This window comes from Coffea arabica, chromosome 5e (assembly GCF_036785885.1).
Source record: "Coffea arabica cultivar ET-39 chromosome 5e, Coffea Arabica ET-39 HiFi, whole genome shotgun sequence".
Classification (NCBI taxonomy): Eukaryota; Viridiplantae; Streptophyta; class Magnoliopsida; order Gentianales; family Rubiaceae; genus Coffea; species Coffea arabica.
This window is the reverse complement of record NC_092318.1, coordinates 7,884,331-7,898,462: the sequence shown is the minus strand read 5'-3', so window position 1 is coordinate 7,898,462 and position 14,132 is coordinate 7,884,331. Positions and strand designations below refer to the sequence as shown.

At 37.6% G+C, this 14,132-nt stretch overlaps 1 pseudogene; it reads left to right on the top strand.

The window, feature by feature from the left end:
- The first annotated feature begins 6,446 nt into the window (after positions 1–6,446).
- On the top strand, positions 6,447–8,414 carry LOC113687760 (dimethylnonatriene synthase-like; annotated as a pseudogene).
- Positions 8,415–14,132: the final 5,718 nt, after the last annotated feature.

Genomic DNA, 14,132 nt, shown 5'->3' with positions numbered 1-14,132 from the left:
CTTGGATTGTAGGTAGAATCATATCTGCGCATTGTTGTGGAGCCAAAGCTTCCTTCAACATTTCTCCAAGTAAGTTTTCCAGTGTTTTAGTTTTACTTTCTTCGTGTAATGCATCTTGCAGTGACTAGCATGCAAATTTCTTTCTGTTTTTCATTTCCTGAGGTCCATGATACAGGTCATTTGTTGGGTTTTGGGGGAATATGGAGAATGATTTGCCAACTCATGAAGTTCAATCATGCCGTAAATTGGACTTTGAAGATGTTGACTTGCAGGAGATAAATGATAATGCCTTACCTCTTTGTATTACTGATGGCAATCAAGGAAATCAAAATTTTTTTCCTTTGGCTATACCAGATGACTTGGTCCTGAAACTTGGCATGGAATTCAATACTGAAGTAGCAGCCAAAAATTTTTACCAAAAATATGCTAAAGCATCTGGTTTTGGAACTCGATTGAGTAAGGGACATAAAGACAAAAATAGTGATTTGATGTTGGATAGAATTTTTTGCTGCTCCCGTGAAGGAAAAAGGCCAAAAGACAAATGCAATATGATTGTTAAGTGTCCTCGTCCAGAAACAAGATGTGATCATAGAGCAAGGACGAAAATCAGTTGTAGATAAGTTGAAAAATACCGTGTTGTGCAATTTGTTGCTAAACATAATCATGAGCTATCAACTCTAAGCAAAACTCATTTATTCAGATCTCATAGACACGTGACAATGGCACACGAAGCTGAAATAGATATGGCCCGAAGTTGCAGAATTACACCAAACCAATCGATTGAACTGATGTCGAAACAAGTTGGTGGACGAGAAAATCTTGGATTGATTCGAGATGATTTAAAAAACTACTTACGATCCAAAAGATCCATACCAATGATGCAAGGTGACACAGGAGGAGTCTTAGAGTACTTACAAAGGATGCAATTAGAAGATCCAAATTTTTTTTATGCTATTCAAGTAGATGAAGATGACTTGATAACTAACATATTTTGGGCTGATGCAAAGATAAGAATAGATTTTGCTCATTTTGGTGAGGTGGTTTGTTTTGATATAACTTATAGAAAGCACAAAGATGGGAGGCCAATTGCATTATTCGTTGGTGTAAATAATCATAAACAAACTACTGTTTTTGGGGCTGCTTTATTATATGATGAGACAATTGGAACATTTGAATGGTTGTTTGACACATTTGCTAAGGCTATGATAGGGAAAATACCAAGAACTATTCTTACAGACCAGGACTGAAGAATGGTAACGGCTTTGGCTTCTCAATAGCCAACAACGTATCACCGCTTATGTATATGGCATATCTATCAAAATGCAGCAACGCATCTAGCAGATATCTTTAAAGATTTTCAAAATTTTACGGCAGATTTTAGTCACTGCATATATGACTCTGAAAATGAGAATGATTTTTTTGAAGAATGGAGTGAAATGTTAAAAATGGATGGTCTGAAAAACAACAAGTGGTTGAAGAAAATGTTTGATATAAAAGAGAAATGGGCTTTAGTGTATGGGAGAGAAACCTTCTGTGCTGATATGACCACAACCCAACGAAGTGAGTCCATGAACAGTGTCATAAAGAAGTATGTAAGTTATAAACATGACTTACTTGAATTTTTTGAACACTTCCAAAGGCTGTTAGATGATCGTCGCTATGATGAATCCGTAGCAGATTTTAGAGGCAATCAAAGTACACCGGCAATGACATTCCCTTGTAAGATTTTACAGCATGCAGCAAGTATATATACGCATGAAATGTATGAAAAATTTAAGGACGAGCTATGCAAAGGGATTGATTGTGAATGGGAAGTTGATGGTGAATTAGGAAATCAAGTGATTTACAGAGTTACACCATATGGTAAGACTTCCCATCATCTTATAACTTATGATTCATCCACGAATTCAATTTCTTGTAGTTGTAAGAAATTTGAATTTGCTAGATTTTTGTGTTCACATGCACTAAAAATATTGATGACTCTGAATATTGTAAAAATTCCGGATGCATATATATTGAAGAGATGGACAAAAGTAGCTAAAACAGGAAATGTACATGTTTCCAGTGAAAGTAGCCCGGAAATGGAGTTAAAGGCAAAATTAAGTTTTCGTTACAAAGAGTTATCCTATCTATATATGCAGCTGATGACAAAAGCTTCTGAATGTGATGAAGCTTATCAAATTACTAAAGATGGATTTTGAAAAACGTCAGAACAAATGGATGCATGTTGTCAAGGGAAAAAGAAATGAAAGAAGTGCGTATTGAAGAAAATAAAAGTGTGTATCAAGATGTTGACACTAATCCATCTGAAATCGCCTATAATAAAATAAAAGGCATCAAAGTGAAAGAAAGAGTCACCTACAAGTTGAGCAAGAGACCAAGAAGTGCACTAGAAATGGCTACTAAGAAACGCAAGTACAAGGTGAAAGAGAAGTTTTCATCGAAAAGATTACAGGTTAGACAATTTATTTAGTTTATGTGAACAATGCCATTTGATTGTTTGACTATTACTTTTTTTTTTGGTTCCTTAGTTCTATGATGAATGATGAGTATAGAAATAGTATTAGGATCCTAATTTATAATTTGGATAAAAATAATTGTAGGAATTTGGAAATAATGTTGTTCATTCAAGTATGGATTCTGCTACAATTCAAGGTTTTGTTCGAGAATTACCACCACAGCAGGTATAGTTATTCGTCATTTTTGTCTTGTATAGCATATTAGATATGTAATTCATTTTAAATTTTTATTTGAATAATTTATTCTTTAGATGACTAAACTACATTAATGATATCTTTTTTCAATGAAAATTTTGATTTGTGGTCGTCTCTCTTTAATTATATCAGGAATTTGGAATTCCAATAGAAGACATCTACAATAGGCGAAATGCTAAAAACATGACACAATTATTGCAAGTAAGTAAATAGTATGCTTTTGTATATATTATGTCAACCATTAGTTGCATGTTGGTTCTTATTTATATTAATTTTTTCTAGTATTATACTTTTACAAGTTTATAGCTATTTGTTATAATGAAGGGTGGTCTTCTATTTCTTATTTTTTCGGCAGACGTTGGACCCTAACTTCTACCAAGGCTATGATTTGATGTCTTCAAATTCAATAGCACAGTAGCATACATCAATGAGTTTTGTCCAAGTAAGGAAAAACCTTGATAAATTACTTAATCTTATATATATTCGTTTGATAAGTTACACTTATAATTCAATACATTTGCTAACTTAGCATTTGTTTTTTGTAGGCACAAGAACTGGGAAAAAATGATGATACTGATCAACAAGTTGCTAAAGATGAATGACCAGTGCAAAAAACTTCGATGGTGTGAAGTTATACATTTATACACCTCGGAATCTATCCACTATTTTCTTTCTGTTCCCTTTTAGAAGAGGGATCATAGATTTTTATACACATCATTCCATTTTTTGTTTTCCTCATTCCGAGGTTTGAGCACAATGAAATTGATGATTATGCTGCCAAAATTCAAATAATGCTAAAAGTCGTAGAGAAAATGAACTAGAATGAAAAAATTGCTATACAAGATTTATATTGACGTGCAGGACATAATGAACTAGAATGGGCAGGCCTTGTATGATTACACTCTCCCTCTCCCTTGCTCGTCTTGTAGTTTTATGTACAATCGATTATTTTACAGCAAGCTGTTGAGTATGATCGTTCAAGTACATGGCATTGTGGAGATTATTCAATGGCGAAAAGCGTATCTTAAAATACCATTAGACAGACATTGCAAGAACATGGCATTCTTCCCTTGCTTAATTCCCGAGATGGAAGAATTCCAGAATCAAACCATAACGCGAAACTTTAAAGCCACAAAAGCAAGCCATGGAGACCAAAGCCAATAATTTTCAACTTTGACATGAAAAAGCATCTTAGCTGCACTTAATCAGACAAGGGGAATATCCACAACACCTTCCCAGGTATTTGGGATTTCACTTATCATCTTACAATCAAAGCAAAAGGCTGACAATCTCACACACAATTAACTTGAGTCTGCATAGCTCTAGTCTATTTATTTCCTCTCAAAGATACTGCAACAATATATGCTTAAAACACGCGAACATTGAAGGGAAGCATGCCAACCCCTTATTCAGTAATAGTAGTGGATTGAAATAACATGAACCCCTACCAGACCACCACTTGCCAGTTTGCTCACTCATCATCATAGTCTTTGCGGTGGTGGTGGTGGTGGTGATGCTTGCAGGGATGTTTCTTTTCCTCATCATCATCAGAGCCGTCACCGCCCTGCCAATGTAAAAGCATGACATTGTAAATCAAACCAATCGTAACAAGTACATAAACAAATATATCATGATACATAATATCTCCCCCCCTCCTCCAAAAAAAACCAAAACTCTTATTGAGTATAAAATATACTTAAAAAGAACATCATCAGTGTAATGGTTACAATAACATCTGCAGCATGATATACAAGCTGATTCCCCTGCAACAGACTAGTTTTACGGTAAAGCAAAACAGAGACATCATTGACCTATTGTCCTTTGATCTCAAAATAATTCAATCATCTTCTAAATTTTCCTCTGTTATTATACGGTTTATCCTTTCATCCCTTCGTTCTTATGTTTTTTATATGCATGCATGGATATGCATAAGTGCAAAAAATCACTCTTATTTCACGGTGATGCTTAAACAACATATGATAGATTTATACAAACATCAAATGCATCTCAATGCTCAATTAATATGGAAATTCACATGAAACAAGGACACTGGTTTACACAAATTCCCAATCTTAAACACTAGTAAACCAAGCAGGATAAGAAACAGAACCACTCCAATGCCCCTGTTCAATGATAAGTTATTTCTGCCGCCAATAAACCACAAAAAAATAGGGATAAATATGTTACCCCCTACTGCCTTTAACTGCAGTAGTTTCTTGCCATGCACAAAAGCTGTAATCTATAAGGCAGTGCGTACTAAAATGAAGAGAGTACCCAAAAAAAATTCCAAAGCACTAGCCAAGTGAAGTAGGAATATATATGACAGCCATAATTTGAGAACAAATTTCAGAAAGGAGACACAATAAATCCGAATGACAGAATAATGGGCAAAGAAAACTGCGGGAAGACAAAGGCAAGAAAAAAACTACATTGCCCAAAAGATTTGAGGAAGCCCATCCCAGTATTCTGAAGGAATTCTCTAGACTATTGGAGGAAGCCCATCCTAGGATGTTGAGGCTATCAGTGAATTCCATGGAAAAAATTATTCATGACACCTAGGCATTTGATCGAACGGGTGGTGAGCTTCGTCCAATTGCCCATTGAGAGCACATAATCTGAAGAAAGGGCTCCGAAGAAAGAAATTGGGGTTCCCAATGCTTCTCCACGCTATTAGAGATGCGCCAACCTTAGGATGCTTTACTCCTAACCCCACAAGGTTCCGAGATGGAGCTTAACCTGAGTCTCGGTTAAGAACGGCGATGATCCACCTTTCACACGGCGCACGATTCCATGGACATTTTCCTTCGACTTCGTGACGGAGGACATAGCTTATGATCATCGGCCGAAATCATGCCACCAGGCATTCGAATTGTGAGTGATATCTGGTGAAAGGATGATGAGTGATATCTGACGGAAGCTTTTGAGAAGAAATTATATTCTGATGGGATTCTAATTTCATGGTTTCGTGGTTTTTTTTTCCCTTGTTTAATCTCTAATTTTGTTTTTTGGGTTTTTATTTAATTGATTTTGGTTATAGAGCTTAAGTTTCTCTGCTCGATTAATCGGTTAATTAATTAAACATGGTCCGAGTTGGGTTGTTCTAGAATTTGGTTTATAAAAGAACACTTGGCAAGTTTAGAATGAATGAGATAGGATGTGAGACAGGGTGTGTTACAGAGGATCCATTGCGCTCTTTTAACCATTCATTGTTTGTCAAGTGGACCGGCATCCATATATCGAGACCAGATCCTCTGTCCAATATTTTGTGTCTAATTTCCTGTCCAATGTGAAACTACGTAGTTTCACTTATTATATCTGCTGATGTGGCAACTAAAAATAGGTGGCTGTTTGGCTGCCTTATACTTCTTTTTATTTTTATTTTTTTGGAATTCCTTTGTTTACACAACTTTGTTACAATTTCCATCTTTTTTAAATATTCTTTTGTATTTGAAATCCTTAATACTTTGTTTTAAAGAAGATAAGAATTGTAACAAAGTTGTGTAAACAAAGGAAACCCAAAAAAGAAGAAAGAAAAAGAAGTACAAGGCAGCCAAACAGCCACCTATTTTTAGTTGCCATATCAGCAGATATAATAAGTGAAACTACGTAGTTTCACATTGGATAGGAAATTGGACACAAAATATTGGACAGAGGATCTGCTCTCCCATATATCTCCTGCCTTATAAGTACATAGGCAGCATTCAAGACCCAAATCACTCAAAGAAAGAACCATTCATCTCCGTGAATAACATGGACATTCTTTCTACCATCATAGTTGCACTATTGGTGCTATCTCTTCTATCCAACAAGAGTCTTTTCAAACACAAAAGAGCGAAAGACGTACAGAATACGAGAAACATTGCTCCAGAACCAGCTGGAGCATTGCCCTTCATAGGCCATCTCCATCATCTAGGTGGCCAACTTCCTCTTGCCCGAATACTGGGATCCATGGCAGATAAACACAGCCCATTTTCTCACTCCGGCTTGGCAGTCGTCCGGCCATCGTGGTGAGCAGTTGGTAGATGGTGAAAGAGTGCTTCACGACCAATGACAAAACATTTGCTAGTCGACCTAATATGGCAGTAGCCAAGTACATGGGTAACAACAATGCAATCTTTTCGTTAGCAACTTATGGACCATATTGGCGTGATGTCTGTAAAATGGTCACTCTGGAACTCCTCACTAACCAGCGTCTAGAGAAGCTCAAGCATGTTAGAGCCTCGGAATTCAACAAATAGATCAAGGATTTGTACTCCCTATGCTCAAAGAATGATCGCCCTGATGTTGATGTTCCTACGAAAGCTGCCTTAAACGAATGGTTTGAGCTGTTGACTTTCAATCTCATCCACAGGATGCTTGTAGGAAGGCCATTTTCGACAAGCAGTCAGGGCAACGATAATTCTGAAGATAGGCGTTTGAAAGAGGCAATAAAGAAAGCGCTTTATCTCAACGGAGTTTTTGTTTTCTCGGATGTGATTCCATGGATTGAATGGTTGGACATTGAAGGCCACATCAAATCCATGAAGAAGGCCGGCAAAGAACTTGATGAGGTCTTAGGGCAATGGCTTCAAGAACATACCCAGAAAGCAAAGCAATCACATCCTGAAAGTGAAGCCATTCACGATTTCATGGACGTAATGCTATCAACAATACCATAAGTTGGAGGAATATTTGGCCTTAGGCGCGATGCCATCATCAAATCAACAACTGCAGTACTGAAATCACAACTCTGTTTCTTGCTAAATTGCCTTAGACCGCTGAAAATAAATACACTAACAGTTTTTTACTACCATTTGTGCTGCCATTCGTTTTTTGGGAAACTTTTACTTTGACTCACCAAACACCACGGACACATTTTTCTTAGATGATTAAGGCTCTATTTTTTTCAGTTAAAATTGATGTATTGCTTTGTCATTTCTATTCCCTTATCTCTGAAATTGGTTTCAGACTCTTATATTGACAGGGTCAGAGAGCACAGCAGAGACACTAATTTGGGCACTATCTTTACTACTCAATCATCCAAATATCTTGAAGATTGCACAGAACGAGTTGGACGTTCAAGTAGGGAAACAGAGATGGATTGAAGAGGCCGACATCAAGAACTTAAGTTTTTTACAAGCCATTGTGAAGGAAACATTCCGATTGTATCCACCAGGTCCATTATCGGGACCTCGCAAAGCCACTGAAGACTGTTACCTAGGCAATTTTTTCGTCCCAAAAGGTGCCCGTTTAATCGTTAATCTCTGGAAACTACACAGAGACCCCCGAATTTGGTCTGATCCATTGGAATTCAAACCAGAGAGGTTATGAATTCTCATGCAAATATCAGCTTAAAAGGGCAGAGTTTCGAGTATATTCCATTTAGCTCTGGAAGAAGAATGTGCCCTGCTGTCAATTATGAGATGAATGTTGTTCAGTTGACGCTTGCACGTATGCTGCAGGCATTTGATATTACGACACCGATGGGGATGCCGGTGGATATGGGTGAAGGATTGGGAGTTGCCTTGCCTAAGCTAAAACCCCTTGAAGTTCTCCTTACTCCATGGCTTCCTGTGGAACTCTATCAGAAACTGTGAATTCCAGGAACATGAACTTGGATTTTCCAGTTTGGCGTAGTTTAGTACATACTAAATAAAAGCTGGTCAGGCATTTATCTGCTGGAGAAGGGGTGATTTCTATAGAGAAAAAGTCTGGGCTCTGAGTTATAGGACAACTTTGATTAGATATGTTGTCATGTGCAGCTTCAATTTGTATGAAGCTAAATTATCACTTTTTATCGTTTCAGTTATGAAGTCGTGATTCACTACATTCATAGTATCCTCAAACCCTACCCAAGCGCACATGACAGTACGGGTGGACGCGGGTCGGGTGCCTGTTCCATTCACCAGTTGGCTGACCCGACCCGCACCTTGCGAGTCAGTCATTTTCTGACCCGTACCCGCCCCGTATATCAGTAGGTACCCTATAATTGGGTACTTGGGGTACCTACTGAGATAGGGTCGGGTCAGTGGGTACCCATCCCATCCCATTTATCATTTAATTTTTTTTTAAAAAAATAATTTATACCAATTTAATTTTATATTTTACATATTCATCTAAGATTTAATAATTTTTTTTCTTTAAAAAGGATTCCCACCAAGAAACAAGCATGTAAAGAGAATATAAGATAAAGGAAAAAAATTAAAAAAAATTCATAATCAATAAAAATTTGAAATAAGTGTAGACACCAAATTTTTGGTGTAATTTCATTTACTGTTTATTTTTAGTTTTTTTTATTTGTCGTGTTAGTTTTATTTGATTTTTAGTTTTTAGTTTCTAGTTTTATTTTTATTTTTAAGTTTTTAGCATAGAATTTCTTGAAAAAAAAAAAAGAAAGAAAAATGAATGAAAATGGAAAAAAAGAAGAAAAGAGGAAAATCTTAGTTTTTTATTTTATTTATCTTTTGGTTGCTAATTTTGTACATTTTATTTAAGTTTAAGTTTGTTTGAATTATTATTGTTTTTATTGTTATTTATATTATTCTTAAAAAAAAAAAAAAAAGAAATACGTGACAGCAAGCTGTTTTTTTTTTTGCAGCTTGCAGAGAGAGGCTAGGAGTAACGGCTGAGGGATAGAGAGGAACCAAAAAGTGACGGGAAAATCTGATGGCTTTGAACATAAAAAACGCAGCTTTGAGAGAGAGGGAGATAGACTAAAAAATCTGGCCGAGAGAGAAGAGAGAAAACAGAGAGCAAAGGGAGCAAGAGAGGAACTACGGGAGGGGGTTTTTGAAAAATGAGGTGACGGCTGAGAGTAGGAATCAATAGAGTGATTAGGTTTTGAGGGAAAAACAGCCGAGAGAGCAAGGAAGGCCTTGGGGTGGACGGCTAAGAGAAACTGATAAAAGGGGCGAGAGTGAGAGGTAGGCAGTGGCAAAATCTTTGGCCGAAAGAAGAAGCTCTGCGGCTGGGAAGAGTTTGGGTTTGCAAGAAGGTGACCGATCCTTCTCATCGTTACTCCATTGACGTCCCTTTGAAGATCAGCCAGAAACCACTTCAGCAATCATCCCACGCTTCATTAAGGTAAGATACTCATCTCTTATGGTAGAAAGCTGTCTTCTTTATCGATTATTTGCTTCTGTCTTTGCTGCTGTGATTAGTTGATGGTTCTTTGCTGATAAAGTTGTGATGTTTGGAGCGTATGTGTTGAATCAGTAGGACTGTACGATTGTGTTTTGGTCGAACCAAAAATTGCAGAAAGTTTGCAGCTTTGCCTGTTTTGTGCTTAGAATTTTTAACTGCAAGTTCGCTCTTTTCTTTGCTGCATTTAGTCCGTTGGCTTTGTTCAAATCTGCAAGACAGTTTATGCTTGGGTGGCATTTGATGATAATGGGGGTGAATTTCTTGCATTTGGTCTTTGGATGATCAACTGGTAGAACTTGATTGCATGCAAATATGTTTAAGCTAAGATGTAAGAAATTAAGAGCTGCTGCATTTTCGTCATCGTTTTCTTCCTCGAAGCAATCTGCAAGGCCGAGCCTCCTCTTGTATGTTCAGACACTAAGCTCCAATGGGCTTGTGTTTGGATCAAAGTCATGATGCTTGGCTGATTTTGTATTGTTCGAAGTTGTGTTTTGAGGCTAAAATCTGTGTTTGAAAATCGAAAACTAGTATCTAGTTTGTTGCAGAAATCCCTTAGCAACTGCCAAGAGTTTTTGAAGCAGGGAAAGGTTGCTGTATCTGTTTTGTTGTTCTTTTCTCCGTGATCTTTCACCAAGTTGACCATCTCAATTTGATGGTTAATCTGGTGTGGAAAGGGGCAGTGTTTATTTTGGTTTGAGTTTACATGGCTGAGCCCTTAAAACCTTTGAATCATGTCCAAGGCTTTGCTGCAAAATGAACAACTAAATTGCTGAACCACCTTTGTATGTTTTCCAGAATTTTTGCATGATCTTTTCCTAAGCCTTCTGTTTGTTTTTAGTGGTGGTGATTATATGTTTTGCTTAGCCTAAAGTTACAGGTTTGGTTTTAAGAAATATACAATCCAAGTTGGGATTAAGAGCTAGGCATTTGTAAACATAGAGTTGCAGCAGATTTCATTCATTTTTCAGATTGCAGAAAGCCCATTTTTCTTCCTAAGTTGCACGCTTTGCATGGAAAATCTTCCAAAAATCTCATTGTTTTGGCTATGTCTAATTGGAAATGGATAAAAGTGCTGCATGAATCTTGTTTTGCCGAAAATTCCCTGAAGTTGCAAAGGCTCTCGAATGAAAGTAGCAACAGAGAATGATAGCTGGAAATTTGCAAAAGGCTTTCCACGTAGCTTGCATGAATTTGCATGAAATAATTTCCAGATTTTACACTTTGGCCCCCCAAGTCTCTCCTTGCTCCACTAGGACCCAATCAATTAAAGAATTTCATCAAATTGGTCCTTGATAATTTTGATTTGTGCAACTTCATTGCTTGTTTGCTTCAATTAACTACCATGTTTTGTTTCAATTGCGCTTAAGTCATGACTTTAGGGGCTTTATGACCAAGTGAGCTTGTGTTTGCCTACTTTCTTTAATTTTTCCAAATAAATTGGTACCTTGACCATTTCTTTTATTTTGGAGGATAAATAAGTGATTTCACTTCATTGGGGTCCAATTGCAAGGGAGGTAACCTCTATCCCCTTGATTTTTCATTTCTCCTATGTGCTCCTACGTGTTATGTGAATAGGCATGTCTACTTCGCTTTCCTTGCCTTTCCTTAATTCCTTGCATTCATTTCATTTACTTTTGCTTTTATTTAAAGTTATTCATTATGGGGTATGTGTACACCTCTTGGCTTGTAATAGATAGGGCTTGGGGAGCACTTGATGAAGACCTATTGAAGACATTGTGCCTAGCTAGCAAATGTAATAGGTTTATTAGCTTGATTGCTTGTTTTTGTTGCTATGTGTTAATTTGCTTTATTAGGTTCTTGCATTTAGTCGAGCATGCTAATTGTTATGTGCTATGTGCTTATAGGTGTTTGGCATGTCTAATCGCTTTCCATAGCCATGAATGAATGTGATGGATGAATGTACGTCACCACACTAGTCCAATGCTAGTTGTGGCTCATTATTTCATTAGGAATTCATAGAAAGGGCTAGTCCAACGCTAGACCCAATAGGCCATCCCCTTTTGTTAGTGCATATTTGCATGTCCACTACATGTCATGCATTTTTCTTAGTTTTATCATTTGGCATGCTCCTCGAGCCCCTTTTCCCCTCATTTTAGGATTTTTGCATCTCATGCTAGTTATAGGGTACATTTGCCTGAAGAGTCCCCTTAAATATGGGATATAGACGAGTGTGGCTTTTTCTAAGCCTTAGCACGCTTATATTCCCTCTATCAAAGGGAAAATTGAGTCACGACTTAGCTCTCCCGTACCCGACTTGATGCACTCCAATAGGATCATGCATCTCATCTTATCATTTCACTCTTTCATCTACATTTTTCACTACTTATGATTTTCTCACTTCACATGCTATGTTCACGCACTTCTCCTATCACTTATTTATTTTTCTACCTCACAAATTACACCCATTTGCACACTACCATCTATGCCATATTTTTATTCACTTGCACACGAGCACTTTTTCATTTGCACCCCAACACTTTTACATTCAAGGACATTTTCTTTGCACACTTCCACTCACACTATTGTTTTTATTACTTTTTCACACAAACTCACATTTTTCATGGCATGCATTCATTCACTCATTTTTCACATCATTTAGGTTTAGGTGTGACATCTCCAAAAGGATCATTGTTGGGCTTCACAATTAATGTGATTGGCACCACTCAACCTTTGATGAGAAATTTCCCCCATGTCCCCCTAGGTCTAGGTTTTTGCATTCATATAGACATATCCAACACGCGATACATACCTTGGGTAGAAAAATTAAGAAAAATTGGTTTAAGTCACGCAACTAGCCTTGGCTAGGTCGAAGGGGTGCCTTGGATTTTTATCCTTGCCTTCCCCTTCGTCAAATGTGACCCCCGATCCCTCTTTTGGTTACGTAGACCCAAAAGTTCTCTAAAAGGGTTTATTTACTTTTTTATTCAAAAACAAAAATCATTTTTGGGTGACTTGGTACACCCTAACCCTATACCAAGTGGCGACTCCATTTTTGATACGAAAAACCCTTTTTGAACTTTATATGGCCAAACCGTCGCATTATTAAGTCCCATGGCCTTTATTTTCATTTTGCACACGTTCACACAACTCACACATCAAAAAGTGGGGCGCGACAGTTGGCGACTCCACTGGGGACTTCCTAAGTGGGTCCAAGCATTTGATTTAGCCATTCTTTTCCTTTTTCTACCCTTTTTATGTATAGCATGTGGATATTAGGGTTGCATTTTTCCTTTTTAGGACCCTTTGCCTCACTCGCGTTTCAAACTATTCCCTCACTCACGTATGTATGATTGATTGTTTGGATGTATGTTTTACTTGTTTATCTCGCGCTTGGCATTGCATTTGGGGGGGGTGTGTCACCTTTAGAGCCTCGCGTTGGTTCTCAACCCCTTCCCTCAAAATAGGGAACACTTCATACGTGCACGTTTACTTATTGTTATCCCATTTTATTTTATTTTCGTGGGCGTTTCCCACACCGCCTTGTAGGATTAGGATCGATCGCCTTGGGTAGGCGGATGGTGTGCGCTGCGCCCATAGCGCTACCTAAGGGATCACTCGAGCCACCGACCAAGGGCCCTGGGAGTGATGACCCTTCGCCTTTAGGTCTGAAGGCTTGGGAGCCGAAGCCTTATCGAGTCTAGGTGCATTAGTGAACCCCAGCCTCATGCATCCATGTTAGAATTTTCCTAGGTTAGAGTCAGCCTCACCCTATTTTAAGCACATTAGGCACGAGGGAAGGGGTTCCACCCCTTTTACTTGTTTTTATTGTATTTCTTTTCTTAATTGCTCCCAATGTGTTATGTGTACTATCAATTGCACTAACCATTCTTTTGTTTTCTTGGATTGCATTCATGTGCCTTAGCATAAGAGGCCTTTTTGGCACTCTTTTAGTGACTTACCCACTAGATGACTCACATGTTTAAATTTCAGTTATTGCATTTGATTTTCAATAAATACATTTCATTTTGGACCTTTTCCCCCGATGCATTATTTATGTCCTTTAGGCCATATTTGTCACATATTTACATCGCTTTAATAAATGGCATCATGCATAAACCATAGAAAGGGAATGCCACATAGGGAATCCTGTGTTTAGGAATAAGCCACCTTGTGTCTCAGATACTTAATCCAAAGAGACTTGCACGTTTACATTTTGTACCATCCAAAGGGGTAGTGCACAAGGTAAGGTAGGATCCGATCATTTTCATGGAGCGATCTTTGGAATATGAGCATCTAATAATCACTTTTTGGCCATTTTATCAAAAATTGGTAAAA